Raw genomic sequence first — 22041 nt, forward strand, 5'->3', positions numbered from 1 at the left:
AAACGCTGGAACTGGCACCCAAATGGGAGTTAAACGCCCAAACTGGCACTAAAGCTGGCGTTTAACTCCAAGAGGAGTCTCTACACGAAATTTGCTTCATTGCTCAGCCCAAGCACACACCAAGTGGGCCCGGAAGTGGATTTTTATGTCATTTACTCATCTATGTACTAGTTTTCTATAAGTAGGACCTTTTACTATTGTATTGAGAACATCTTGGTAGCCATCTTTGAGTTTTATGCTATCTTAGATCATTGGGAGGCTGGCCATTCGGCCATGCCTAGACCTTATGCTTATGTATTTTCAACGGTGGAGTTTCTACACACCATAGATTAAGGTGTGGAGCTCTGCTGTACCTCGAGTATTAATGCAATTACTATTGTTCTTCCATTCAATTCCGCTTGTTCTTTTACCAAGATATCACTCGTTCTTCAATATGATGAAGGTGATGATTGACGCCCATCACCATTCTCACCCATGAACAAGGTGACTGACAACCATTCTTGTTCTACAAGCATCTGAGGCTTAGTGAATATCTCTTGGATTTCTGATTGCATGATGCATGGTTGATCGCCTGACAACCGAGTGCTCGCCTGACAAACGAGCCAGCCATTCCGTGAGATCAGAGTCTTCGTGGTATAGGCAAGAACTGATGGCAGTATTCAAGAGAATCCGGAAGGTCTAACCTTGTCTGTGGTATTCTGAGTAGGATTCAATGACTGAATGACTGTGACGTGCTTCAAACCTGTAACCTACTGGGCGTTAGTGACAGACGCAAAAGAGTTATTCTATTCCGGTAGGGGAGGGAACCAAACCGGTGATTGGCAGCACTGTGACAGAGTGTGTGCATTAGCTTTCACTGCGCGGATGGGAGGTAGCTGCTGACAACAGTGAGACCCTACACGAGTTTGCCATGGAAAGGAGTAAGAAAGGATTGGATGAAGGCTGTAGGAAAGCAGAGAGACGGAAGGGAAGGCATCTTCATACACTTGTCTGAAGCTCTTACACCAATGATATACATAAGTATCACTATCTTTATCTTCTATGTTATTTTCGTTCATCTTCATATAAATTTGAGTTTGCCTGACTAAGATTTACAAGATGACCATAGCTTGCTTCAATACTAACAATCTCCGTGGGATCGACCCTTACTCACGTAAGGTTTATTACTTGGACGACCCAGTGCACTTGCTGGTTAGTTGTGCGAAGTTGTGTAATGCCATGGTATTGAGCGCACCAAGTTCTTGGAGCCATTACCGGGGATTATTTGAGTTGTGAAAAAGTATTGTTCACAATTTCGCGCACCAAGTTTTTGGCGCCGTTGCCGGGGATTGTTCAAGTTTTGAGCAAGCTTTTGGTAACATCAGTGCCAAGATCCGGCAACAACATCAAGTTTTGGTGTTATTGCCCGGGATTGTTTAGGCTGGACAACTGACGGTTCATCTTGTTGCTTAGATTAGGTATTATTTTTTTCGAAATTCTTGAAGATGAATTCTAGAGTTTCATGATGATTTGTTGAAATCTGGCTGGCTGAGAAGCCATGTCTAATCTGATTGGACCGAGGTTTCAACTTATCACCACAGGAGCGTGTTGATTCTCATCAATTTTGCTCTTGGAGCAGTGATCTGCTAAGATTTGGCTGACCTTTGGTCATGTCTAGTGTTTTGGACCGAAGCTTTCCTTGAAAGCTTAGCTGGCTGTGAAGCCATGTCTAATTCCTGGACCGGAGTCTTAGACTAGCATTGCACTGATTCCTGGAATTCTCATCAAGGATTTTGATACCTTTTCCCACTTAATTTTCGAAAAACACAAAAAAAATTCACAAAATCATAAAAAACCAAAAATATTTGATGTTTCATGCTTAAGTTTAGTGTCAATTGCATGCATTCATTCATGTGTCTTAAGGATCCTCAAGTAATTCTTGATGATTCTTATGTTCTAATCTTTGAATTCTATTGACTTGAAGCATTTTGTGTGTCTCATATGCATTCTCATATTGTTAGTGTCAGTGGTATACAAACTGCTAAGTTTGGTGTCTTGCATGCATTGTTAATTGATTCCTTTTGCATTTTGATTATTAAAAATCCAAAAATATTTTTAATTTGTGTCTTTTCAAGTCAATGATACAAAGAATTGAAGATTCAGAACATACTGCAGAGGAATTATACAGAAAAAGCTGAGCATTCAAAAATGCCCAGTGAAGAAGGCAGACTGGCGTTTAAACGCCAGCCAGGGCACCTGGTTGGGCGTTTAACGCCCAAAGAGGTAGCATTTTGGGCGTTAAACGCCAGAATGTATACCATTCTGGGCGTTTAACGCCAGGATGGTGCTAGGGGGAAGATTTTGTTTTCAAAATCAATTTTTTTTTCAAGTTTTCAAAGTTTTTCAAAATCAAATCTTTTTCAAATCATATCTTTTCAATCAAATGTTTTCAAAATCAATTTCTTTCCTTTTTCAAAGATACTTACTAACAATTAATGATTTGATTGAACATCACAAGATTGTGGCCTTTTCTGTTGAGAAAGGTTTTATGTCTGAATCATATCTTTTCTTGTTAGGCAAGTCATTAATTTTTAAAATCATATCTTTTCAAATTGTTTTTAAAATCATATCTTTTTAAAATTGTTTTCAAATCAAATCTTTTCAATCATATCTTCTTAACCACATCTTTTTCAAAATAAGTTTTCAATCAAATCTCTTTAACTTCTAATTTCAAAATCTTTTTCAAAAATCACTTGATTTCTTTTTCACTTTGAATTTTCGAAAATTATCAATCAATTTTTCAAAATGTTTTCAAAATCTTTTTAATTGAATTTTCGAAAATTCTCTTCCCTCCTTCCCACATCCTTCTAATTATGGAGTACCACTCCTTCTAAATGCACAATTCGAACTCTAACTAATAAAGTTCGAATTCTTCTTCTCCTTCTTCTTTCTATTTCTCTTTTCCTCTGACATTTCAAGGAATCTCTATACTGTGACATAGAGGATTCCACTTTTTCTTGTTCTCTTCTCTTTCATATGAGCAGGAGCAGAGACAAAGGCATTCTTGTTGAAGCTGACCCTGAACCCGAAAGGACCTTAAAGAGAAAGCTAAGAGAAGCCAAGGCACAACTCTCTTTAGAGGACCTGACCGAATTCTTCAAGGAAGAAGAACACATGGCAGCCGAAAACAACAACAATGCCAACAATGCAAGGAAGGTGCTGGGTGACTTTACTGCACCTACTCCCGACTTCTATGGGAGAAGCATCTCTATCCCTGCCATTGGAGCAAACAACTTTGAGCTTAAGCCTCAATTAGTTTCTCTAATGCAACAGAATTGCAAGTTCCATGGACTTCCAATGGAAGATCCTCATCAGTTCTTAGCTGAATTCTTGCAAATCTGTGACACAGTCAAGACTAATGGGGTTGACCCTGAGGTCTATAGACTGATGCTATTCCCTTTTGCTGTAAGAGACAGAGCTAGAATATGGTTGGATTCTCAACCTAAAGAAAGCCTGGACTCTTGGGAAAAGCTAGTCAATGCCTTCTTGGCAAAGTTCTTTCCACCACAAAGATGGAGTAAGCTTAGAGTGGAAGTCCAAACCTTCAGACAGAAGGATGGAGAATCCCTCTATGAAGCTTGGGAAAGATACAAACAATTAATCAGAAGATGTCCTTCAGACATGCTTTCTGAATGGAGCATCATAGGTATTTTCTATGATGGTCTCTCTGAACTATCCAAGATGTCTTTGGATAGCTCTGCTGGAGGATCTCTTCATCTGAAGAAGACGCCTGCAGAAGCTCAAGAATTGATTGAAATGGTTGCAAATAACCAATTCATGTACACTTCTGAAAGGAATCCTGTGAACAATGGGACTAGTCAGAAGAAAGGAGTTCTTGAGATTGACACTCTGAACGCCATTTTGGCTCAGAACAAGATATTGACTCAATAAGTCAATTTGATTTCTCAAAGTCTGTCTGGAATGCAAAATGCACCAAACAGTACTAAGGATGCTTCATCTGAGGAAGAAGCTTATGATCCTGAGAACCCTTCCATGGAAGAGGTGAATTACCTAGGAGAACCCTATGGGAACACCTATAATTCTTCATGGAGAAATTACCCAAATCTCTCATGGAAGAATCAAGAGAGACCTCAACAAGGTTTCAATAATGGTGGAAGAAACAGGTTTAGCAATAGCAAGCCTTTTCCATCATCTTCTCAGCAACAGACAGAGAGTTCTAAGCAGAATACTTCTGACTTAGCAACAATGGTCTCTGATCTAATAAAGACCACTCAAAGTTTCATGAATGAAACAAGGTCCTCCATCAGAAATTTGGAAGGACAAGTGGGTCAGCTGAGCAAGAAAGTTACTGAACTCCCTCCTAGTACTCTCCCAAGTAATACAGAAGAAAATCCAAAAGGAGAGTGCAAGGCCATAAACATGGCCGAATGTGGAGAGGAAAGAGAGGAGGAGGACGCCACTGGGGAAGACCTCAGTGAGCGTGTACCAATCTCCTCTGAGTTCCTCAATGAGGAACAATGGGAATCTGAGGCTCAAATTGAGACCATAGAGATTCCATTGGACTTACTACTGCCTTTCATGAGCTCTGATGAGTATTCTTCCTCTGAAGAGGATGAGTATGTCACTGAAGAGCAAGTTGCTAAATACCTTGGAGCAATCATGAAGCTAAATGACAAGTTATTTGGAAATGAGACTTGGGAGGATGAACCACCTTTGCTCACCAAAGAACTGGATGACTTGTCTAGGCAGAAACTGCCTCAAAAGAGGCAGGATCCTGGGAAGTTTTCTATACCTTGTACCATAGGCACCATGACCTTCAAGAAGGCCTTGTGTGACTTAGGGTCAAGTGTAAACCTCATGCCCCTCTCTGTAATGGAGAAATTAGGGATCTTTGAGGTGCAAGCTGCAAGAATCTCATTAGAGATGGCAGACAATTCAAGAAAACAAGCTCATGGACTTGTAGAGAATGTCTTGGTGAAGATTGAAGACCATTACATCCCTACTGATTTCATAGTCCTAGAGACTGGGAAGTGCATGGATGAATCCATCATCCTTGGCAGACCCTTCCTAGCCACAGCAAAGGCTGTGATTGATGTTGATAGAGGAGAGTTGATCATTCAAGTGAATGAAGAATCCTTGGTGTTTAAGGCCCAAGGATATCCCTCTATCATCATGGAGAGGAAGCATGAAGAGTTTCTCTCAAAACAGAGCCAAGCAGAGCCCCCACAGTCAAAATCTAAGTTTGGTGTTGGGAGGCCACAACCAAACTCTAAGTTTGGTGTTGAACCCCCACATTCAAACTCTAAGTTTGGTGTTGGGAGGTTCCAACACGGCTCTGAGCATCTCTGAGGCTCCATGAGAGTCCTCTGTCAAGCTAATGACAGTAAAGAAGCGCTTGTTGGGAGGCAACCCAATGTTTTATAATTAATTATTTTCTTTTGTTATTTTATCTTTTTTGTAGGTTGATGATCATAAGAAGTCACAAAAACAATGAAAAAAGCAAAAACAAAATGAAAAACAGTAAGAAAAATAGCACACCCTGGAGGAAGATGCTGCTGGCGTTCAAACGCCAGTCAGCCTAGCAGTTGGGCGTTTAACGCCCAGTCTGGCACCCTTCTGGGCGTTTAACGCCAGAAAGGGGCACCAGACTGGCATTAAACGCCAGTAAAGGGTAAAAACCTGGCGTTAAACGCCAGGAATGGGCACCAGCCCGGCGTTTAACGCCAGAAAAGGCTCAAAACGTGGATTTTGATGCCATTTGGTGCAAGGATGCCTTTTTCTTGACACTACAGGATCTGTGGACCCCACAGGACCCTACCATCACTCTCTCTCTTCTTCCCCCATTCACCAATCACCTCAACACCTCTTCCCCAAAAACCCCTCACCTATCAAATCCCATCTTTCTCTTCACCACTCACATCCATCCTTCATAAAACCCCACCAACCTCACCCTTCAAATTCAAACCACTTTCCCTCCCAAACCCACCCTCAAAAGGCCGAACCCTCATCCCCCTCTTTCCTATATAAACCCCTCTTTACCCCTTCATTTTCACACAACCTAAACACCCTTTCTTACCCTTCTTGGCCGAACACACTACCATCTCCCTCTTCCTCATTTCTTCTTCTTCTACTCTCTTCTTTCTTCTTTTGCTCGAGGACGAGCAAACATTTTAAGTTTGGTGTGGTAAAAACGTTGCTTTTTCATAACCATTTATGGCATCCAAGGCCGGAGAAACCTCTAAAAAGAGGAAAGGGAAGGCAAAGGCTTCCACCTCCGAGTCATGGGAGATGGATAGATTCCTCTCAAGGGTGCATCAAGACCACTTCTATGAAGTTGTGGCCTTGAAGAAGGTGATCCCCGAAGTCCCCTTTTCACTCAAAAAGGGTGAATATCCGGAGATCCGCCATGAGATCCGAAGAAGAGGTTGGGAAGTACTTACCAACCCCATTCAACAAGTCGGAATCTTGATGGTTCAAGAGTTCTATGCCAATGCATGGATCACCAAGAACCATGACCAAAGTGTGAACCCGGATCCAAAGAATTATCTTACTATGGTTCGGGGGAAATACTTGGATTTTAGTCCGGAAAGTGTGAGGGTGGCGTTCAACTTGCCTATGATGCAAGGAGATGAGCATCCTTACACTAGAAGGGTCAACTTTGATCAAAGGTTGGACCAAGTCCTCACAACCATATGTGAAGAGGGCGCACAATGGAAGCAAGATTCAAGAGGCAAGCCGGTTCAATTAAGAAGGCATGACCTCAAGCCAGTGGCTAGAGGATGGTTAGAGTTCATACAACGCTCAATCATTCCCACTAGCAACCGGTCCGAAGTTACCATAGACCGGGCCATCATGATCCATAGCATCATGATTGGAGAAGAAATAGAAGTTCATGAGGTTATAGCCCAAGAACTCTACAAGGTGGCGGACAAGACCTCCACTTTGGCAAGGTTAGCCTTTCCTCATCTCATCTGTCACCTCTGTTATTCAGTTGGAGTTGACATAGAGGGAGACATCACCATTGATGAAGACAAGCCCATTACCAAGAAAAGGATGGAGCACACAAGAGACCCCTCTCATCATGAAATCCCTGAGATACCTCAAGGGATGCACTTTCCTCCACAAAACTATTGGGAGCAAGTAAACACCTCCCTAGGAGAGTTGAGTTCCAATATGGGACAACTAAGGGTGGAGCACCAAGAACACTCCATTCTCCTCCATGAAATTAGAGAAGAACAAAGAATCATGAGAGAGGAGCAACAAAGGCAAGGAAGAGACATTGAGGAGCTCAAGCACTCCATAGGACCTTCAAAAGCAAGGAAGAGCCGCCATCACTGAGGTGGACCCATTCCTTGATTTCCTTGTTCTTTATTCCTTTGTTTTTCGAATTTTAGTGCTTTATGTTATCCATGCTTGTGTCTTATGATCATTAGTGTCTTAGTGTCTATGCCTTAAAGTTATGAATGTCCTATGAATCCATCACCTTTCTTGAATAAAAATGTGTTTAATTGAAAAAGGAAGAATTGCATGAATTTTGAATTTTATAATAGTTTAATTATGATGATGTGGTGGCAATATTTTTGTTCTCTGAATGCATGCTTAAACAGTGCATATGTATCTTGAATTTGTGGTTCATGAATGTTGGCCCTTGAAAGAATGATGAAAAAGGAGACATGTTATTGAGGATCTGAAAAATCAATAAAATGATTCTTGAAGCAAGAAAAAGCATTGCTATTTAAAAAAAAAAACCGAAAAAAAAAGAGAGAAAAAGAAAACGAAAAAAAAAAAAAGGGGAGAGTGTGATCCAAAGCAAATAAGAGTGTGATTAAGAACCCTGGACACCTCTAATTGGGGACTTTAGCAAAGCTAAGTCACAATCTGAAAAGGTTCACCCAATTATGTGTCTGTGGCATGTATGTATCCGGTGGTAATACTGGAAAGACAGAGTGCTTTGGGCCACAGCCAAGACTCAATAAATAGCTATGTTCAAGAATCATCATACCCTACTAGGAGAATCATTAACACTATCTGGACTCTGAGTTCCTAAAGAAGCCAACCATTCTGAATTTCAAAGGATAGATTGAGATGCCAAAACTGTTCGGAGGCAAAAAGTTAAAAGCCCCGCTCATCTAATTAATACTGATCTTCACAGATGTTTTTGGAATTCATTGCATATTCTCTTCTTTTTATCTTATTTGATTTTCAGTTGCTTGGGGACAAGCAACAATTTAAGTTTGGTGTTGTGATGAGCGGATGATTTGTATACTTTTTGGCATTGTTTTTAGTATGTTTTTGATATGATCTAGTTAGCTTTTAGTATATTTTTATTAGTTTTTAGTTAAAATTCACTTTTCTGGACTTTACTATGAGTTTGTGTGTTTTTCTGTGATTTCAGGTATTTTCTGGCTGAAATTGAGGGACCTGAGCAAAAATCTGATCCAGAGACTCAAAAGGACTGCAGATGCTGTTGGATTCTGACCTCCCTGCACTCGAAGCGGATTTTCTGGAGCTACAGAAGCCCAATTGGCGCGCTCTCAACGGCGTTGGAAAGTAGACATCCTGGGCTTTCCAGCAATATGATAGTCCATACTTTGCCCAAGATTTGATGGCCCAAACCGGCGTTCAAAGTCACCTCAAGAAATCCCAGCGTTAAACGCTGGAACTGGCACCCAAATGGGAGTTAAACGCCCAAACTGGCACTAAAGCTGGCGTTTAACTCCAAGAGGAGTCTCTACACGAAATTTGCTTCATTGCTCAGCCCAAGCACACACCAAGTGGGCCCGGAAGTGGATTTTTATGTCATTTACTCATCTATGTACTAGTTTTCTATAAGTAGGACCTTTTACTATTGTATTGAGAACATCTTGGTAGCCATCTTTGAGTTTTATGCTATCTTAGATCATTGGGAGGCTGGCCATTCGGCCATGCCTAGACCTTATGCTTATGTATTTTCAACGGTGGAGTTTCTACACACCATAGATTAAGGTGTGGAGCTCTGCTGTACCTCGAGTATTAATGCAATTACTATTGTTCTTCCATTCAATTCCGCTTGTTCTTTTACCAAGATATCACTCGTTCTTCAACATGATGAAGGTGATGATTGACGCCCATCACCATTCTCACCCATGAACAAGGTGACTGACAACCATTCTTGTTCTACAAGCATCTGAGGCTTAGTGAATATCTCTTGGATTTCTGATTGCATGATGCATGGTTGATCGCCTGACAACCGAGTGCTCGCCTGACAAACGAGCCAGCCATTCCGTGAGATCAGAGTCTTCGTGGTATAGGCAAGAACTGATGGCAGTATTCAAGAGAATCCGGAAGGTCTAACCTTGTCTGTGGTATTCTGAGTAGGATTCAATGACTGAATGACTGTGACGTGCTTCAAACCTGTAACCTACTGGGCGTTAGTGACAGACGCAAAAGAGTTATTCTATTCCGGTAGGGGAGGGAACCAAACCGGTGATTGGCAGCACTGTGACAGAGTGTGTGCATTAGCTTTCACTGCGCGGATGGGAGGTAGCTGCTGACAACAGTGAGACCCTACACGAGTTTGCCATGGAAAGGAGTAAGAAAGGATTGGATGAAGGCTGTAGGAAAGCAGAGAGACGGAAGGTGATACGTAAAAATGAGATTTCACGTACAACCGGCAAGTATACCGGGTCGTATCAAGTAATAAAACTCACAAAGAGTGAGGTCGATCCCACAGAGATTGGTAGATTAAGCAACTTTAGTTAAATGGTAGATTTAGTCAAGCGAACATTGTTTTGATTTCATGAACATTTTGATTTTTGAACATAATTGCAAGAATTTAAATGGCAAGAATGTAAAGAACTAGAATAAAGAAATAAAGTGCAAGTAAATGACGGAAACTTAAAGTGCAAGAAACTTAAATGACATCAAAGATTAATGGCAAGGAATTAAAGGTTGCAGAAATTTAAAGAACATAAAAGTAAATGGCAAGAAGTAAATGAACAGAATGTAAATAACAATAGTAGTAAATAGACAGAATGTAGAAGGGGATTGGGAAATGGGTAATCAAATAACTAGAGCAAGAGAAATGAGAATTAATGATAGAGAGGATCATTAGGGATCAGAGATGCTAATTTTCATGAATTGATGTTAGTCAAATCTTCCTCAATCATGGGTATAGATCCATGGCAAGTGGTTGATTGAACCCCAATCTCTTGGTGATTCAATCTCTCTCAACATAGCCAATTGCCACTCTCGTGATCTAATTGTTCATGAGAAGAGATGAAGCTTAAGTCTAATCCAGCCACACAATTCCCAGAATCTCAACCATGGAGAGTTACATCTCACATACTAACCAAGGTATATTGATTGAGAGAATCATGAAAGGATGAACTCTAAACTGAATTATGTGGCTCATTTCTCAAATTCACCACACAATTCTCATAGATTAACCCCTCTCTCGATGGTGGTTGAATCTTTGAAGAACAAGAGTTTCCTCTTTGGATCAACCTCATGAATTGAGGAGAAAAGAGGAGTTCATCAATCCATTGTAACTAGCAGAGCTCTTCCCCTAATGAATGTGGGGTTTAGTGAGTCATTGCTCCAAATTCAACAACAATTGCCATAAATCAAAATTAAACTAAATGTAAAGGAAGAAGAAAAAGAAGAAGAAGAAGAAGAATGAAATGCTTGAAGATTCAGAAAATGAAGAAGAGAAGTTCCAAGATGAACCAAAATTGGTTCTCTGGGTCTTCTCTCGGAAGTACCACAAGAGTCTCTAATACAAGTGCTAAAAAGTGTGAAAAAGTTCTAAGTGTCAAAAAGTATCTAAAAGTGTAAAAGTCCCCTACAAGTACAAACTCAATCTCTATTTATACTAGTCCTAAAGCTCTTCCAAAGATCTTCACTTGGGTTAGCAATATGGGCTTCCTCTTTGTTGAATTCTTGGCTCCATTGGAGGTGTTTTGGCCTTTGTGATGAATAGGGGAAGTAGAGCAAGTTGGCACCAATTCTGGCCCATTGATGGGCGTTGTTGGCAATAACTCAGGCCTTAGTGCACGTTGGCAACGTGCATGCCAATTTCCTGGAAGTGAGTTTGAGACTTGGGCGTTGCTAGCCCAAGTTGTTGCAAACAACTTGCTCTTCCTCTTCTTGGCCTTACTTTCATGCTAAATGTAGCCCAAAATTTGAGTGTCAACCTTCATCTTCAATATGGATTATTATACATCATTGGAAAGCTCTTGATGTCTATTTTCTAATGCCACTGGAATCACCTCAATTGGACTTTCCTAGCTCAAGTTATGGTTCCTCAAAGAAGGTAAGGTCAAGCTGCCAAGTTGTTGCCAAGTTGTTGTGAATAACGCACCCTCAACCCCAAGTTAGCAACGTGCTCGAGCATCACTCTCCCAAGGCAAGGGCTTGAGGCTGGCGTTGTTGCAAAACACACCCCCTTTGTGCACGTTGGCAACGTGCTCGATCCCACATCCAAGGATCATCTCTAGCTCCCTTGAATTTCATTTCATGTTCTTGTTTTTAGGGCCTAAAGATGACTCTGGTTTGGCTTCAATTTTGTGCTCCATCATAGACTATTATATATGGTTGGAAAGCTCTGAATGTCAGCTTTCCAATGCAACTGGAAGCACTCAATTTGGATCTCTGTAGCTCAAGATATCTTCCATTGAAGTGGACATGTTCAGGCTGCCTTGTTTTTGGTAAGTTGGCGTTGGCAACGCCAATCTAGCGTTGGCAACGTGAGTGGTGCAGCATTTGGGCGTTTGGAACTTGGTTGGCACGGCTGGTGGGCGTTTGGAGCTTGGTTGGTGCACATTCTGGCGTTGCCAACTTGGTGCCTAGCCAAGCACTCTTGTGTGGCGTTGGCAACGCCCATTTTGAGTTGGCAACGCCAGCTCCTTTTGTTCCATGGCTCCATTTGTTGCTTGGTTGTGTGGCGTTGTTAGCCTGCGTTGCCAAGGATAACGCCAATGCTTCCTAGCTTCAATAACGTGCTCGAGCTTCCATATTAGTGCCAAAATTGCTTGTGTGTGGCGTTGGCAACGCCACTCTCAAGTTGGCAACGCCAACCTTGCTTCCAGGGCCAAATTTGCTTGCTTGTGGCTTGTGTGTGGCGTTGGCAACTTGGTTCTAGAGTTGGCAACGCCAACCTTGCTTCCAGGGCCAAGTTTGCTTGCTTGTGGCTTGTGTGTGGCGTTGGCAACTTGGTTCTAGAGTTGGCAACGCCAACCTTGCTTCCAGGGCCAAGTTTGCTTGCTTGTGGCTTGTGTGTGGCGTTGGCAACTTGGTTCTAGAGTTGGCAACGCCAACCTTGCTTCCAGGGCCAAGTTTGCTTGCTTGTGGCTTGTGTGTGGCGTTGGCAACTTGGTTCTAGAGTTGGCAACGCCAACCTTGCTTCCAGGGCCAAGTTTGCTTGCTTGTGGCTTGTGTGTGGCGTTGGCAACGCCAATCTCAAGTTGGCAACGCCAACTTCTTGCCTTGGTTGCCTCCAGGACCAAGCTTGCCTTGTGTTGTGGAGTTGGCAACGCCAATCCCAAGTTGGCAACGCCAACTTCTTGTCTTGGTTGCCTCCAGGACCAAGCTTGCCTTGTGTTGTGGAGTTGGCAACGTGGATTCCAAGTTGGCAACGCCAACTTTGCCCAGCTTGCATCATTCTTGCTTCCATGCTTCCTTGTTTCATCACCTATCATCAACAAGGGAAATAGCTTCAAATTCTTACCAATTCAAGCAATAAATTTTATGAGATTCATTCATACTCATTCATATATGCATTCCTTAAATCATTTGCATGAATTTGGCTAGAATTAACATGTTCCTTGATATCATCATGCATGGAAACAAAACTCATAAAAGGACTTGTTTATTTAGAGAAAATGAGTGAAATTAAGCTAAAACTAACTAAACTAACTAACTAATAATGCAAATATGCATTTGCATCACAACACCAAACTTAAAGTATTGCTTGTCCTCAAGCAAAATACAAAGGACTTTGTCACAAGAATTTAAGATGTAAGACTTGAATGTTCTTCTAGAGAGTAATTTTCATTGAGCATATTGTCCTCACTTGTGTGGTCATTAATTTATTGTAATTGAACACAACTATTCAACTTTTTCAATTAAAATGCTTGCTTCACTACTAAATTGGTTAACTTCACTAGATTTCTTTCACACCTTAGCACATGATCCTTGAACCAATTTTTTCTGCTTATTTCTTTTTCCTTCTTTTTTTTCTTTCCCTTTTTCTTTCAATTAAGCTCGAAATCTTGTCTTAAGGCGGCTCTTTAGCATAAGTTTTCAATCAACAATCCCAAACCAGTTGGTTCAAGTTGTTAAGTGTTGAGACACTCTTAAAGATTTACTCACTCAAGCCTCTTTCCTTAACACATTCAGTCACAGGCATATAACATTGAAATTTTTGTTTGGATAGTGGTGTCCAGCACCTCTTTGGGTTGCTAAATGTTCTGTTATAGAGCTACTCTTGATTGTGGGTTTTCAATCGATAATCCCGAGTTAGTTAACTCAAGTTACCGGGTGATGAAGCACCCCTCGGATTTACTAGCCCAAGTATATCTCTTAACATCAATCACCACAGACACATATCCAAATTTTGTCATTGATGCCTAGCCTTTCATGCTTTGTACTTTATTTTCTTTATTGTCAAGGTTATTTGTGCTTTTACTGTTAAAGTCTTTGTGATCCTTAACCAAACTAGTCTTGTATAGCAAGCATTCTTTTGAGTTCATTGAACCTTGATTCTTTCACAATAAATGCATGTATGCTAGCACTTTTCCTATGGGACAACATGATCCTTTTTAAGCTAGATTTCTCTCTGTTCTTGCTCAAACTACATCTTTTATTCCAATGACAAGTAAAAGTATTAAAGACAAGCAATCATTCCAAATCTGTGAGTGGTGATGCATGGAATGGGCAACATAAAAGACAATGCTTCAAAAAGAAAATGCATCCTAGAAGGTATACCATATTTCAGACATACATCTTTTTTTATTTAATAAAACATAAAGAAAAACATAGGAACTTCACCACCTTTAGTCTTCATGTCCCTTTTCCTTTGCTTGATTCTCCTTGCTTTCCTTTGCCTTTTGGGTCTTCTTTCTTTTTGCTTCTCCTTTCTCCTTGTTGTTGTGTTGTTGCATCTCCTTTTAGATCTTCTTTCTTTTTGCTCCTCCTTTCTCCTTGTTGTTGTATCGTTGCATTCCCCTTTGGATCTTCTTTTTGCCAAATTCCTGAGCTTATCATTGTCTCATGTAGTCTCTGTTGATTGAATCTCACCCTTGCTAGTTCTTGCTGTTCAAATATCTTCCGAGCCTCATTAAAACATTTGATTTGTGGGTTGATCAATGGGGGTGTGGAACAGAGGTAACTAAGCTTTTCTTGGGTGCATATGTCATAGTCAAGTCTGTCCTTGTGCCTGGCTTCCTTGAACATTCTGTTTTCATTGAAATCTCTGTAGAGTGTTTCATGCCTAGCATCCAGCCTATGGAGAAGTTCTCTTTGCTGAGCTTGCTCAATCCTCAGTTGAGCTTGTTCTTGTATCACTTTCTCCATGGCTTTTTCATGTTCCATAGCTGAATTGTTGATGGCTTCTTGCATCTTGGCATATTGTTCTTGTTGCAACTCCATCATGTGTGCTTGGTACTCATTTTGTTGGTTCATCCATTGAACTTGAACCCCTCTTTGTTGATCCATCAATTGCCAAAGGTCCCTTTGTTGTTGTGCTTGTTCCTCTTGGCTTCTTTGAATTTGTGAATATTGCCCAGAAATCCCTTCCAAGGCGGCTTGGAGTTGGTTCATGCTCAAGGTGTGGGATTCATCCATTTCTTGAGGCTCCTCCTCTTGTCTTACTTCTTTCCTTTTCTTCCTTCTTGCTAAGGGTTGCCTTTCCAATTGTGTTGTAGTGATGAACTCCAACCTTTCTCGGGTGAGAGGCTTTCCAATAGAGACCAAATCAGTTTCTCCAAATTCTTCAAGAGGCACTCCAGCTTCTTCACATAGGCGCAGAATAGTACTAGGATATCCTAGCCAGCTGTCCTGTTTGACCTTTTGAGCTATTTCAATGATGTTCTTGGCTATAATGTCTCCAACATTGATTTCCCCTCCTTTCATTATGCAATGGATCATTATAGCTCTATTCACCGTTACCTCAGAGTTATTTGAAGTAGAGATCAATGACCTCCTCACTATGTCATGCCATCCTTTTGCTTGAGGTATGAGATCACCTCTCCGAAGTTTGAGTGGTCGGCCATGTGAATCCAATACCCAATCCGTGCCTACTCTGCATAAGTCACTCACCACATCCACATATCTTGGGTCATTTTTAACCCTTTCTTCATAGCTTGGTCGTTTGAACTGTTTGTGCTTGACCCTTAGCACCCTATTGATGGTGTCCGGGCTAAAATCAACATCTACACCTCTTACATAGCTCATGTATGGTTCTTCATCATCATATTCTCTTATCACATTAGTGAAGAACTCATGGATGAGAAGCATGCTCACTTCTTGAGGTTGGTCACAGAGAAGCTCCCATCCTCTTTTTCTGATTATTTTTTGTATCTCAGGGTATTCATCTTCCTTTAGCTTGAAAGGTAACTCCGGAACAACATCTTTGCTTGACATCCAACTAAAGATCCTCTCATTGTGTTTGGATTTGAATCTTCTTTGATCAAATTCATCTTCTCTCCTATCCCTTGATGATGAGGCCATTGAGATTCACTTGCAAGGTTGGATCTCCCCACACTAAACTTAGATGAATGCTTGTCCTCAAGCACAAGGAAAATGATTGTGAATGAGAGATATGGGATAAGCACGGTGACTTAGAGAAGGTAGAAAATGATGGTGAAGGAGATTGAGTGTTTCGGTTATGTGAGAGATGTGATGCTTCAAGAGTTTTTGTTGGGTAAAGATGAGGTTCAAGGTTAGAATTTGTGAAACATGGAGTAGGTTGGAGGTTGAGTATGAGTTCGGCTAGTGAAGTGAAAGTTGGTGGGTAGAAGAATGAATGATGAATGAATATGGTTGAAGTATTTAAAGTGAAAGTTGGTGGGAAGGCATTTAAGGCTCGGTCATGGCATGCTTCCTTGTGCACAATGCATGTTGATTTCTTTTTCCCCATGCACAAAGTTTAAAATTCATGTGACTACCCTTCCTTATGTATCCGTGATCTTTCTTCAAGATTCTCCATCATTTCTTTCCTTCTTTCATTGTATGCTTCCAAGATTCCCCATCACTTCTTTCTTTCTTTCCTGCAACAAAATGCCAAAGGCTTGAGATTCTTAAAGTGACATTAATGGCTAAAAACTTATGATTATGTCCCTATGCAAAATTGACTAAATTAGATTCCCTAATCTAATTTTTTTTAGCATTAATAATGCAAGTAAAGACACCAAACTTAGTTTGTGACTAAGTGTTCTATGGAATTAATTCCAAAGATAGCCACATCAAACTTAGTAATTTACCTACATTAAATGGTTTTTTTTTTTTTTTATAACTAAAGTAGATGACAAAACTTTCATAGCTTAGCATTTTCGTGTATGTATGGACACCAAACTTAGTTTGTGGCTAAGTGTTGTAGAACACACATTTGCCATTACTTCAAGATTGGCCACACCAAACTTAGTGCCTTGCATACACCATGTACTAATCTACTTGATTATTATTGGTTACTAAAACATGAAAATAAAAGACTCCCTGTGCATGGGTTGCCTCCCATGAAGCGCTTTGTTTATTGTCCTTAGCTCGACATTGCAGCTTCTTTGCTCATGTTAAGAGTTGCACACTCTCTTCCTTGCTCCAAGGGCCACCAAAGTAGTGCTTCACCCTATGTCCATTGACTGTGAAGGTTTGTTTTGAGGCTTCATCAAGCAGTTCAACATAGCCATGAGGTGATACTTTGGTGATGGTGTATGGACCAGTCCATCTAGACCTCAGCTTCCCAGGGAAGATTTTCAATCTTGAATTGAATAACAACACCTTTTGGCCCGGTTCAAATGTTCTTTGAGAGATCCTCTTATCATGCCATCTCTTTGCTCTCTCCTTGTATATTTTGGCATTGTCATATGCCTCCAATCTGAACTCCTCAAGTTCATTGAGTTGTAGCAGCCTCTTCTCTCCTGCTGCTTGAGCATCTAGATTCAGAAGTTTGGTGGCCCAAAAGGCCTTATGTTCAAGCTCCACAGGGAGGTGGCATGCCTTTCCATACACCAACTGAAATGGAGATTTTCCTATGGGTGTCTTGAAGGCTGTTCTATATGCCCAAAGTGCATCATCCAGCTTCCTAACCCAGTCCTTTCTTGTTGTTCCCACAGTCTTCTCCAAGATCCTTTTTAGCTCTCTGTTGGCAAGTTCAGCTTGCCCATTGGTTTGTGGGTGATAAGGGGTAGCTACTTTGTGTGTAACACCATACTTGTGGAGTAAGGAATTTAGTTGCTTGTTGCAGAAGTGGCTTCCCCCATCACTTATGAGTCCTTTGGGCACTCCAAATCTAGTGAAGATGTTCCTCTTGAGGAATTGCAAGACCACGTTGGTATCACATGTGGTGGTTGCTATTGCCTCTACCCATTTGGAGACATACTCCACTGCTACTGATGAGCGGATAATTTGTATACTTTTTGGCATTGTTTTTAGTATGTTTTTGATATCTTTTAGTTAGATTTTAGTATATTTTTATTAGTTTTTATTTAAAATTCACTTTTCTGGACTTTACTATGAGTTTGTGTGCTTTTCTGTGATTTCAGGTATTTTCTGGCTGAAATTGAGGGACTTGAGCAAAAATCTGATTCAGAGACCAAAAAGGACTGCAGATGCTGTTGGATTCTGACCTCCCTGCACTCGAAGTGGATTTTCTGGAGCTACAGAAGCCCAATTGGCGCGCTCTCAACGGCGTTGGAAAGTAGACATCCAGGGCTTTCCAGCAATATATAATAGTCCATACTTTATCCAAGATTTGATGGCCCAAACCCGCGAAGCAATCCGGCCTCAGAAATTCCAGCGTTAAACGCCGGAACAGGAATAAAAGTTGGAGTTAAACGCCCAAACTGGCATGGGAGCTGGCGTTTAACTCCAGAAAGGGTCTCTACACGAATTTCCTTGATTGCTCAGCCCAAGCACACCCAAGTGGGCCCGGAAGTGGATTTTTATGTCATTTACTCATCTATGTAATAGTTTTCTATAAGTAGGACCTTCTACTATTGTATGACAGAGAGTCGGAGAGACGACATCTGAGTAGCTATCTTTGTTTTATGCTATCTTAGACCTTTGGGAGGCTGGCCATTCGGCCATGCCTAACCTTTGTTCTTATGTATTTTCAACGGTGGAGTTTCTACACACCATAGATTAAGGGTGTGGAGCTCTGCTGTACCTCGAGTATTAATGCAATTACTATTGTTCTTCCATTCAACTCCGCTTGTTCTTTATCTAAGATATCACTTGTTCTTCAACCTATGAACAAGATGACTGACAACCATTCTTGTTCTACAAGCATTCAAGGCTTTAGTGAATATCTCTTGGATTTCTGATTGCATGATGCATGGTTGATCGCCTGACAACCGAGTGCTCGTCTGACAAACGAGCCAGCCATTCCATGAGATCAGAGTCTTCGTGGTATAGGCAAGAACTGATGGCGGCATTCAAGAGAATCCGGAAGGTCTAACCTTGTCTGTGGTGTTCTGAGTAGGATTCAATGACTGAATGACTGTGACGTGCTTCAAACCTGTAACCTACTGGGCGTTAGTGACAGACGCAAAAGAGTGATTCTATTCCGGTAGGGGAGGGAACCAAACCGGTGATTGGCGGCACTGTGACAGAGTGCTCTGCATTAGCTTTCACTGCGCGGATGGGAGGTAGCTGCTGACAACAGTGAGACCCTACACAAGTTTGCCATGGAAAGGAGTAAGAAGGATTGGATGAAGACTGTAGGAAAGCAGAGAGACGGAAGGGAAGGCATCTTCATACACTTGTCTGAAGCTCATACACCAATGATATACATAAGTATCTCTATCTTTACCTTTTCTGTTATTTTCGTTCATCATCATCATATACATTTGAGTCTGCCTGACTAAGATTTACAAGATGACCATAGCTTGCTTCAATACTAACAATCTCCGTGGGATCGACCCTTACTCACGTAAGGTTTTATTACTTGGACGACCCAGTACACTTGCTGGTTAGTTGTGCGAAGTTGTGTAATGCCATGGTATTAGGCGCACCAAGTTCTTGGAGCCATTACCGGGGATTATTTGAGTTGTGAAAAAGTATTGTTCACAATTTCACGCACCAAGTTTTTGGCGCCGTTGCCGGGGATTGTTCATGTTTTGAGCAAGCTTGTGGTAACATCAGATGCCAAGATCCGGCAACAACATCAAGTTCTTGGTGTTATTGCCCGGGATTGTTTAGGCTGGACAACTGACGGTTCATCTTGTTGCTTAGATTAGGTATTTTTTTTTTCGAAATTCTTGAAGGTGAATTCTAGAGTTTCATGATGATTTGTTGAAATCTGGCTGGCTGAGAAGCCATGTCTAATCTGATTGGACCGAGGTTTCAACTTATCACCACAAGAGCTTGTTGATTTCGTATCAATCTTGCTCTTGGAGCAGTGACTTGCTAAGATTTGGCTGACCTTTGGTCATGTCTAGTGTTTTGGACCGAAGCTTTCCTTGGAAGCTTGGCTGGCTGTGAAGCCATGTCTAATTCCTGGACCGGAGTCTTAGACTAGCATTGCACTGATTCCTGGAATTTTCATTAAGAATTTTTGATGCCTTTTTCCACTTAATTTTCGAAAAACACAAAAAAAATTTATAAAACCATAAAAAGACCAAAAAGATTTTATGTTTCTTGTTTGAGTCTAGAGTCTCATCTTAAGTTTAGTATCAAATGCATGTTTTTGTTATAATTTTCGAATTCATGCATATATTTCTTGTTTTGATCTTTGAATTCTATTGACTTGAAGTATTTTGTGTGTCTCATATGCATTCTCATATTGTTAGTGTCAGTAGTGCACAAACTGCTAAGTTTGGTGTCTTGCATGCATTGTTATTTGATTCTTGTTGCATTTTGATTAATAGAAAAATCCAAAAAATATTTTTAATTTGAGTCTTTTCAAGTCAATGATACAAGGAATTGAAGATTCAGAACCAACTGCAGAGGAATTATACAGAAAAAGCTGAGCATTCAAAAATGCCCAGTGAAGAAGGCAGACTGGCGTTTAAACGCCAGCCAGGGCACCTGGTTGGGCGTTTAACGCCCAAAAGGGGTGCATTTTGGGCGTTAAACGCCAGAATGTATACCATTCTGGGCGTTTAACGCCAGGATGATGCCAGGGGGAAGATTTTGTTTTCAAAATCAATTTTTCTTAGTTTTTCAAATCAAATCTTTTTCAAATCAAATCTTTTCAATCAAATGTTTTCAAATTCAATTTCTTTCCTTTTAAAAAGATACTTACCAACAATTAATGATTTGATTGAACATCACAAGATTGTTGCCTTTTCTGTTGAGAGAGGTTTAAATGTTTCAATCATATCTTTTCTTGTTAGGCAAGTCATCAATTTTCAAAATCATATCTTTTCAAATTGTTTTCAAATCATATCTTTTAAAAATATTTTCAAATCATATCTTCTCAATCACATCTTTTTAAACCCATAACTTTTCAATTAAATCTTTTTAACCACATCTTTTTCAAAATAGTTCTCAATCAAATCTTTTTAATTTCTAATTTCAAAATCTTTTTCAAAAATCACTTTATCTCTTTTCCACTTTGATTTTCGAAAATCAATTAACATTTTTCAAAATGTTTTCAAATTTTTTTAATTGAATTTTCGAAAATTCTCTTCCCTCCTTCCCACATCCTTCTATTTATGGAGTACTACTCCTTCTAAATGCACAATTCGAATTTTATCTATTAAAATTCGAATTCTCCTTCTCCTTCTTCTTACTATTTCTCTTTTCCTCTGACATTTCAAGGAATCTCTATACTGTGACATAGAGGATTCCACATTCTCTTCTTCTTTTTCTATTTCTTATGAGCAGAAGCAGAGACAAAGGCATTCTTGTTGAAGCTGATCCTGAACCTGAAAGGACCTTGAAGAGAAAGCTAAGAGAAGCCAAAGCACAACTCTCTTTAGAGGGCTTGACCGAATTCTTCAAGGGAGAAGACATGGCAGCCGAAAACAACAACAATGCCAACAATGCAAGGAAGGTGCTTGGTGACTTTACTGCACCTACTCCTGATTTCTATGGGAGAAGCATCTCAATCCCTGCCATTGGAGCAAACAACTTTGAGCTTAAGCCTCAATTAGTTTCTCTAATGCAACAGAATTGCAAGTTTCATGGACTTCCAATGGAAGATCCTCATCAGTTTTTAGCTGAGTTCTTGCAAATCTGTGACACAGTCAAGACTAATGGGGTTAACCCTGAGGTCTATAGACTGATGCTATTCCCTTTTGCTGTGAGAGACAGAGCTAGAATATGGTTGGACTCTCAACCTAAAGAAAGCCTGGACTCTTGGGAAAAGCTAGTCAATGCCTTCTTGGCAAAGTTCTTTCCTCCACAAAGATGGAGTAAGCTTAGAGTGGAAGTCCAAACCTTCAGACAGAAGGATGGAGAATCCCTCTATGAAGCTTGGGAAAGATACAAACAATTAATCAGAAGATGTCCATCTGACATGCTTTCTGAATGGAGCATCATAGGTATTTTCTATGATGGTCTCTCTGAACTATCCAAGATGTCTTTGGATAGCTCTGCAGGAGGATCTCTTCATTTGAAGAAGACGCCTGCAGAAGCTCAAGAACTGATTGAAATGGTTGCAAATAACCAATTCATGTACACTTCTGAGAGGAATCCTGTGAATAATGGGACTGGTCAGAAGAAAGGAGTTCTTGAGATTGATGCTCTGAATGCCATATTGGCTCAGAACAAAATATTGACTCAACAAGTCAATTTGATTTCTCAAAGTCTATCTGGAATGCAAAATGCACCAAACAGTACTAAGGATGCTTCATCTGAGGAAGAAGCCTATGATCCTGAGAACCCTTCCATGGAAGAGGT

General features: G+C 40.6%; 2 non-coding genes across 2 annotated transcripts; both read right to left on the reverse strand.

Moving 5' to 3' along the window:
* Positions 1-3558: 3558 nt before the first annotated feature.
* On the reverse strand, positions 3559-3666 carry LOC130952953 (small nucleolar RNA R71). The gene has a single exon (XR_009075127.1). It is a non-coding gene; the product is annotated as a small nucleolar RNA R71 (small nucleolar RNA).
* Positions 3667-21556: 17890 nt separating this feature from the next.
* On the reverse strand, positions 21557-21660 carry LOC130952825 (small nucleolar RNA R71). Its single transcript, XR_009075000.1, has one exon. It is a non-coding gene; the product is annotated as a small nucleolar RNA R71 (small nucleolar RNA).
* Between the last annotated feature and the right edge of the window lie 381 nt (positions 21661-22041).

Source organism: Arachis stenosperma, chromosome 9 (assembly GCF_014773155.1).
Source record: "Arachis stenosperma cultivar V10309 chromosome 9, arast.V10309.gnm1.PFL2, whole genome shotgun sequence".
Taxonomy (NCBI): domain Eukaryota; kingdom Viridiplantae; phylum Streptophyta; class Magnoliopsida; order Fabales; family Fabaceae; genus Arachis; species Arachis stenosperma.